The sequence below is a fragment of the Papaver somniferum genome, chromosome 6, assembly GCF_003573695.1.
Source record: "Papaver somniferum cultivar HN1 chromosome 6, ASM357369v1, whole genome shotgun sequence".
Taxonomy (NCBI): domain Eukaryota; kingdom Viridiplantae; phylum Streptophyta; class Magnoliopsida; order Ranunculales; family Papaveraceae; genus Papaver; species Papaver somniferum.
Window position 1 is genome coordinate 78,451,002 of NC_039363.1, and position 6,262 is coordinate 78,457,263.

The following is a 6,262-nucleotide window of genomic DNA, read 5'->3' on the forward strand; positions in this document are numbered from 1 at the left end:
CTTGAAATTACCCGATTGATTTACTAATATTTTCATTTGATTATTATCAGGAAAAGAAGTTTATGCTTGAATTGTTCTAAAGTTTTAGTCTTGAATTAAAATTGTAGAGGTTTTGATTACCCATGCATGTGCGGTGGTGTACTCTTAGATCCAATGAATATGATATAAGTTTGATCGGTATTTTCTGAAAATGTCATATATTCTCTTCTTAATTTCTAACAAATAATACATATGGTGTAGATGGTGGTGGCGGTGGCGTAGATGATGGTGGTGGTGGTGTTGATCAATGATCATGGTGAAGTGGAGCGGCGGAGGTAATGATCGTGTTACGTTTTATAATAGTGGTGGAGCAGTTGTGGTAATAAATCATGTTGTTTAGTGGAGGTGGTATTGGTGGCGGCGGTGGAAGTGGTGTGTTAGCTGGTGGAGGTAGTAAGGTGCAGGTGGTGCCAGTACGGTGGAGGCGATGCTGTTAGTGGCAGTGACGGAAAGATTAATGGTGTTCAAGGAAGAGAGTAGTATTTTGCTAGAATAATGTTTCATTCAAATAAACATGGAGGGGTATTTTGGTATTATCAAGTGCACATGACCACCAAAAACACCTCTTTTCTTTATTATAGTAAGATTGAAATAAACATGGAGGGATATTTAGGTATTATCAAGTGCACATGATCACCAAGAAGACCCTTTTTTTTATTATAATAAGATAAAATACATGTATTACTTTAATTTTAATTTACAATAATTTGTCCGTTCATCAATTACTACAATCATAGTAATTGGTTGTTTGAACACAATAAACGAATTAAAACACAAGATATGGAAAGTGAAATCCTAAAAATAATCCACTATATCCTATAATAAAAATATTTCCTTCTTTTTTTGTCTTTCTCGATTCCAATATATTGGCATATCATTCTTACAAAAACAATTATGCTTTTCCTAATCCGACGTCTCTGGATATGTGTTGTAAGTCGATCCATGGCTCTTGTTGGTGTCAAAATGCAGAAAAATGGAGGAGATAAATCGTGGTTCAGAATGCATCCTTCTCATACGCCCTGATCCAACGTCCCAGATTCAGTTTCTTCATGTGTTACCCACATAAGGTGGAGTTCACAAACTCACTTTTTACGGTTACAATCGGTAAGTACCTAATTTTTCCATTGATTAATCTTCCGTTACGCCTTTTTTTCCTCTAACACTCAATTTATTAACACCCCCATTCAGGTTTACCGCTTATCTTCACTCCACCAGGTGAATCCTATTGCATAGCTTTACCTGATTCACTGTTAAAACCTTGCTTATATTTTCTTTCACCAAATTTCAATTTTGATGATTGCTTAAATCGGTAATCTGAATCTTGGATCATTTTGATTTTTTTTAATTCAGTATTTATTACGTTGATTTTTAGGTTTTTGAATCTCTTTATTAGAGATTCTGAAGTGGATTCAAAAGGTAATTTCGAATTACGGAATTTCTAATTGTGGGTTCTGATTTTAATAGGTACTTAATAGGGTTCCTCAGGTTTTGGGCGAAAGAATTATGTCAATTCTCCTAATTTAGGTACACAATGTTACCCATATTTACTTTCTCTCTCTCACTTTGTCTCCGCAATCCATTCTGTTGTTTTTGCTTTTCTACATTTCTCTTCATTACATCAGAGGCAATCTTTAATTTTCAGTTTTCATAGCGTTTTGTGCTATGGAAGTTTTGAATGTTTTTACGTACGATGAGATTTTGAATACATAATGTCAGCTTCTTAAGTGGGTTTGTTTTTAATTCTCTAATGGAAAATTAAGGGCTTTTGCAGATGTCTACATCATTTTGTGATTTCATTTTTGCAACCGTGCAGTTTATGACAGAAAATAATGCAGGAAATGTGTGTTGCTCTTTATGGCTTTGTTAGCACCTAAAGCAAAGGTATGGTTTCCAAGTATTTAACCATCTGTTACAAATTAGGGTTTTTAATTTTCACATATATGAATCTATGATAAACTGAGTTTGGTGCATAATATAAATGTACAACTATAATGGATTATCTTCCCATAAAGATCACGGCTCTGGGTCTCATTTTGGCTGAATAGTGACATTTTTGTGCGCATATATTTTTTTTATAATCCCGTGAAAGCTTTTGTAATGATCATGAATTTTAAAGAAGCAGTAAAAATATCACTCAATAAGGACAATTATAAGCGCTTATTACTATAAGGACAATCACATGATGTGCTTGATCTTATACCAGCCCCTTTCTATTCTCATGCAGGTGCTTATAATGGGTTTCAGATTCGATGCAGTCCCTCCGAAAGTATTCCAAAGTAAAGATCATTATAAGACCTTCAACCAGATTCCTCAAATGGATTATAAGGGTAGGCATGGACCGCTCGAGTAAGGATAACCAGCCAGGATATGTTGTGGATGGGTGATAGTGTGAGTTTTTATAATTGGCGAAATGATATATATTTTTGTTTGAGTGTTCAGTTTTGGCCTTTTTTGGGATATTGTCACACGAGCTGCTTGAGGGATCTATTTCTTGTATGATGCAGAATCAAAAGTTACATACGGTGACAACAAAACTTCTAACAGAGAAATCTCAAGTTCCACAACAACTAGCTTTCATTCATTATTTTATCTTTTTTTTTTCTTTTGTATGTGTGAATATATTTTTGTTATTGAAATTGTGGATCTTTGAAAATTGAAAGGATCATCCGTTGGGCTTTCCCGACTTTTGACTTTCTAAACAAGATTTTGTGGACTATGATAATCTTACAACCAAAGATATAATGGAGGTCTTATGGATTATGCGTTCCATTTCATCATTAAGAATAATGGAATCGATACCGATGAAGATTACCCGTATAAGGCCAAGGTTAGTATCTAATGCGTATAAATTAGTATACTAAATGATAACTATGTTTAAGTTACTATCATGAACTTCAGTATATGTTGTTTTGCATAAAACAAATGTATGTGGATCAAACTGAATTTGCTTTGTTTATTTAACATTTGATTTTTCAACATTGTTGATTGCTTAAATGCCATGGGAGACAAATCTATTGTATCCATTTCTGCTATAGTTTGTCTTTTAACTGTCTAATACCTTATGAAATGATCGGTATGTCTTTTGGTGCTAATTACATATTGTATTATATATTTCTTAATATTTGTTGGGATTCTAATTTGCATGATTTTAACTTTCATCATCATAATTTTGTATCTTAACTTCCTATTTTTTTTGTTACTTTGAGTTAATGAATAAGTGGTTTTTTTTTTGTCACCGAACTTCATTTTTCAGAGAGGATTTGTATCATTTTTTAGGTTCTTGGGGTTCTCTTTTTATGAATTTCTGATAAGTGGGTTATTTCGTTCTTCTTTTAGGAAGCAAGTTGGATGGTGTAGTTATGAATTTTTATGGAGCTTTGTTCATTTGAAGGTTGGTCATCAAAGTCAGGTATTCCGATTTTAAATTTCTTGCACTTCTTTTTCCATTAGACCTTTCGATTATTAGATCTACAAATTTTATGAATCAAAAGTTAATATGGCAAATGAAATAGTCAGATCAAGTGAAAGTTGGTGAATTAGCGAATTTTTAAACTTTAAATGGCTTATTTCTGTGGGTTTTGTTTTCGAGGTAGCTACTGCAAACATTAAAGTAGTTGGATAACAACAACAAGGAAACAATGGTCTTGATGGTTTTCGTAAAGGCTATAGGTTTTTAGTTATATGATAAATGCAGACCATGTAAATGTCTGAGTTAGTGATGGGTCATTTAGATGGCATGGTTCAAATGGTTAAAAAGTTAAGATTGTATTGCGTTGTATTCTTAACATCTTTCCTTACTAATAAATGTGTATCTTAACCACTATTGGTGCATATGCATATGCAGTTCCAGATTTCCTTCTTTGGAGCTCCACATTTTTTTTCTTTGTTTATTAATGAATATATATTGCCCTTTCTTTGACTACATGCTCATGAAATCTTATGATTACTTTTAGCTGTATGGTGTATTCGTATGTGGTAAGCATTTTTGAATTTTCATGTTTGGCTATTCTAAAAGTTCAATGGTCCAAGTGGGAAAGCTTCATTTCTTGAGATATAGTCAAAGCTATAACACAAGTTCCAAAATAGCGGACATTCACTTGAGCGTATGTGCATTACCATTTTCTTTTTGGTTAATTGGGAGTAAATGAAATGTCAGTTATGTGGCTCCTTCTTCTGTAGTCCAGGTAGCTATTGATTTTTCTTTGGAGTGGCCTATGTGTTGTCGCTGAAGTTTAGTTTCAAAGACACGGTTATAGAGATTTCAATGCTCTTGCTTATTTCACTGTAAAATTTTCTTCAAGTTCATAATTTTGCAATTTAAATTTGTGCTCAGTACCTGCTCCATTTTATGTTCCTTAAAAGCAATTCTGGATTTTCTTCATAAAAAACTCATAACCAATTTCAGGCTATAATATTTGTGCGGTTCGCAAACCTGGGCGAATCTAACGTTAGTGCTGATTGTGGCTATTATTTCCTCTTCAACCGGATACATATGCTTTTATCGTTATCATAGGCTGCACTCTGCAGTGTTGCGCCTTCTGTTACTTCTACGTGTCCTTTTCCGTCTGTTTTCTACTTTAAATCATTCTATAGTGTTGTTGCTATATCAGATTTGGATTCATTACAAAGTCTGTACTTTTTCATAGGTTGTATCTCATCATATCCATTTCATGAGAGATGAAATTAAGGAACCTGCGAGTTATTGAAGATCTCAGGATCAAACGTATATAATAAGTATTATTTTCAAGGGGAAGTAGCTGAACAATGGATTTTTCTTTTGTGCATTCAAATTCAGTTTAAGTTCCAGTGTTTGATGTATTTTTGGACAATTTTATTTGTTTCAAATTCCAGGTAACTAAGTTCCCGAAGTTCTCAGGATTTCTGTGGGTTATGGAAGCTGCAGTCATTATGCGTATCATTTTTTTCTGTTGGAGGAGTAAGCAGTACTATTTTTCAATTGCTTTCCCTTTGTTTTCAAAATTTAAACTATGCAGTACCTGACTTGATAATATTACTGTGAAAGAAGCTACAATTTTATTAAAGAACTGTGTTTGTTTTTTTTCTTATTAAGTGAATTGTACTGATTTTACTTTTTGGATCTTAAAGTTCTTAATACAAATAATAATGTTTGGCCGAAATATAAAGGACTGAAAATTGTTGTTTTGGTGATAAAAAGGATGAGGAAGAAGAAACCATTTAACAGGTTCAATCAGTCCATACCGTTAATAATTGCTTAATGCAGTACCAACCAAATACGAGCTAAAAAAAGTACTAAAAGAACATTACAGACTTGGTTATTGCAAATGGCAAGGGTAGTTGATATCCTTGCTAAAGGAATTAGGAATGCTTCAGCTCTTTCATTAACTACTTTGAGTATGTCGGATGTTGAAAAAGAATTTTTATATGGATCTCTTTGTAAAGGATATTATCATGCTCTTAAAAATAAAATAAAAAATGGCGTGGTAGCTCATTGGTATTTTTATAGCCTGACGGTGTCGGAAATGAAGCGTGGAGATCAATTATGGACACTCATAATTTCTATGAACTCATTCAATTTACAAACCTAGCAAAGAAATGAAGCGTCGAGATAAACCATGGACACCCAGAATTTCTATGAACTTTAGATAAATTAACTCAAGTCTAATTATTCCAATAGGACAAATTCGTGCAAAATGCTTCCAATTTCATGTCACAAAAGAATGCTTAAATCAATAATGAGTTAATGATATTTTCAATAACACCGACTCAATCCCGGGCCGTTACGGCACAGGTCATACTCTAGTCTGCAAACAAGAATAAACATCCATGAAATTAGGTTGGATGGACAAAAAATAAAGAAACAAAATTATAGAATAATTGCAAGACAAAATTATAGAACAAAAATTACATAAAAGGCACATGATAACTTATCTTAGCATGTGTAATCGACAGTTACACATGCATATGAGTTGGATACCTGGTATGTGTAATTTTTTGGTTATAAGGTATTTTCATTATAGCATGTGTAACAAGGAGTTACACAAGCATCTAACTTGTGTAACTAGAAGTTACACATGCATCTGTCTAGTGTAAGGAGAAGTTACACATGCATACAAAATGTGTAACTAGGAGTCACACATACATATGACCCGTGTACTCAGCAATTACTAAGTCTAATTTTGCATCTCTAACAAAAATTCCATATGAGCATCAAACTAACATGGTTCAAAGACCTCAGTGTTTA

General features: G+C 33.2%; 1 long non-coding RNA gene across 4 annotated transcripts; it reads left to right on the forward strand.

Annotated features, from left to right (window-relative positions):
* The first annotated feature begins 1,155 nt into the window (after positions 1-1,155).
* LOC113288075 lies at positions 1,156-5,137 on the forward strand. 4 transcript variants are annotated; one of them, XR_003330465.1, is made up of 6 exons: positions 1,255-1,348; positions 1,504-1,563; positions 1,853-1,920; positions 2,264-2,866; positions 3,376-3,448; positions 3,633-5,137. It is a non-coding gene; the product is annotated as an uncharacterized LOC113288075 (long non-coding RNA). The 4 variants fall into 4 exon arrangements; XR_003330466.1 differs by having other exon boundaries at positions 2,264-2,427; positions 2,544-2,866; positions 3,376-5,137; XR_003330464.1 differs by lacking the exon at positions 1,255-1,348 and adding an exon at positions 1,156-1,254 and having other exon boundaries at positions 3,376-5,137.
* Positions 5,138-6,262: the final 1,125 nt, after the last annotated feature.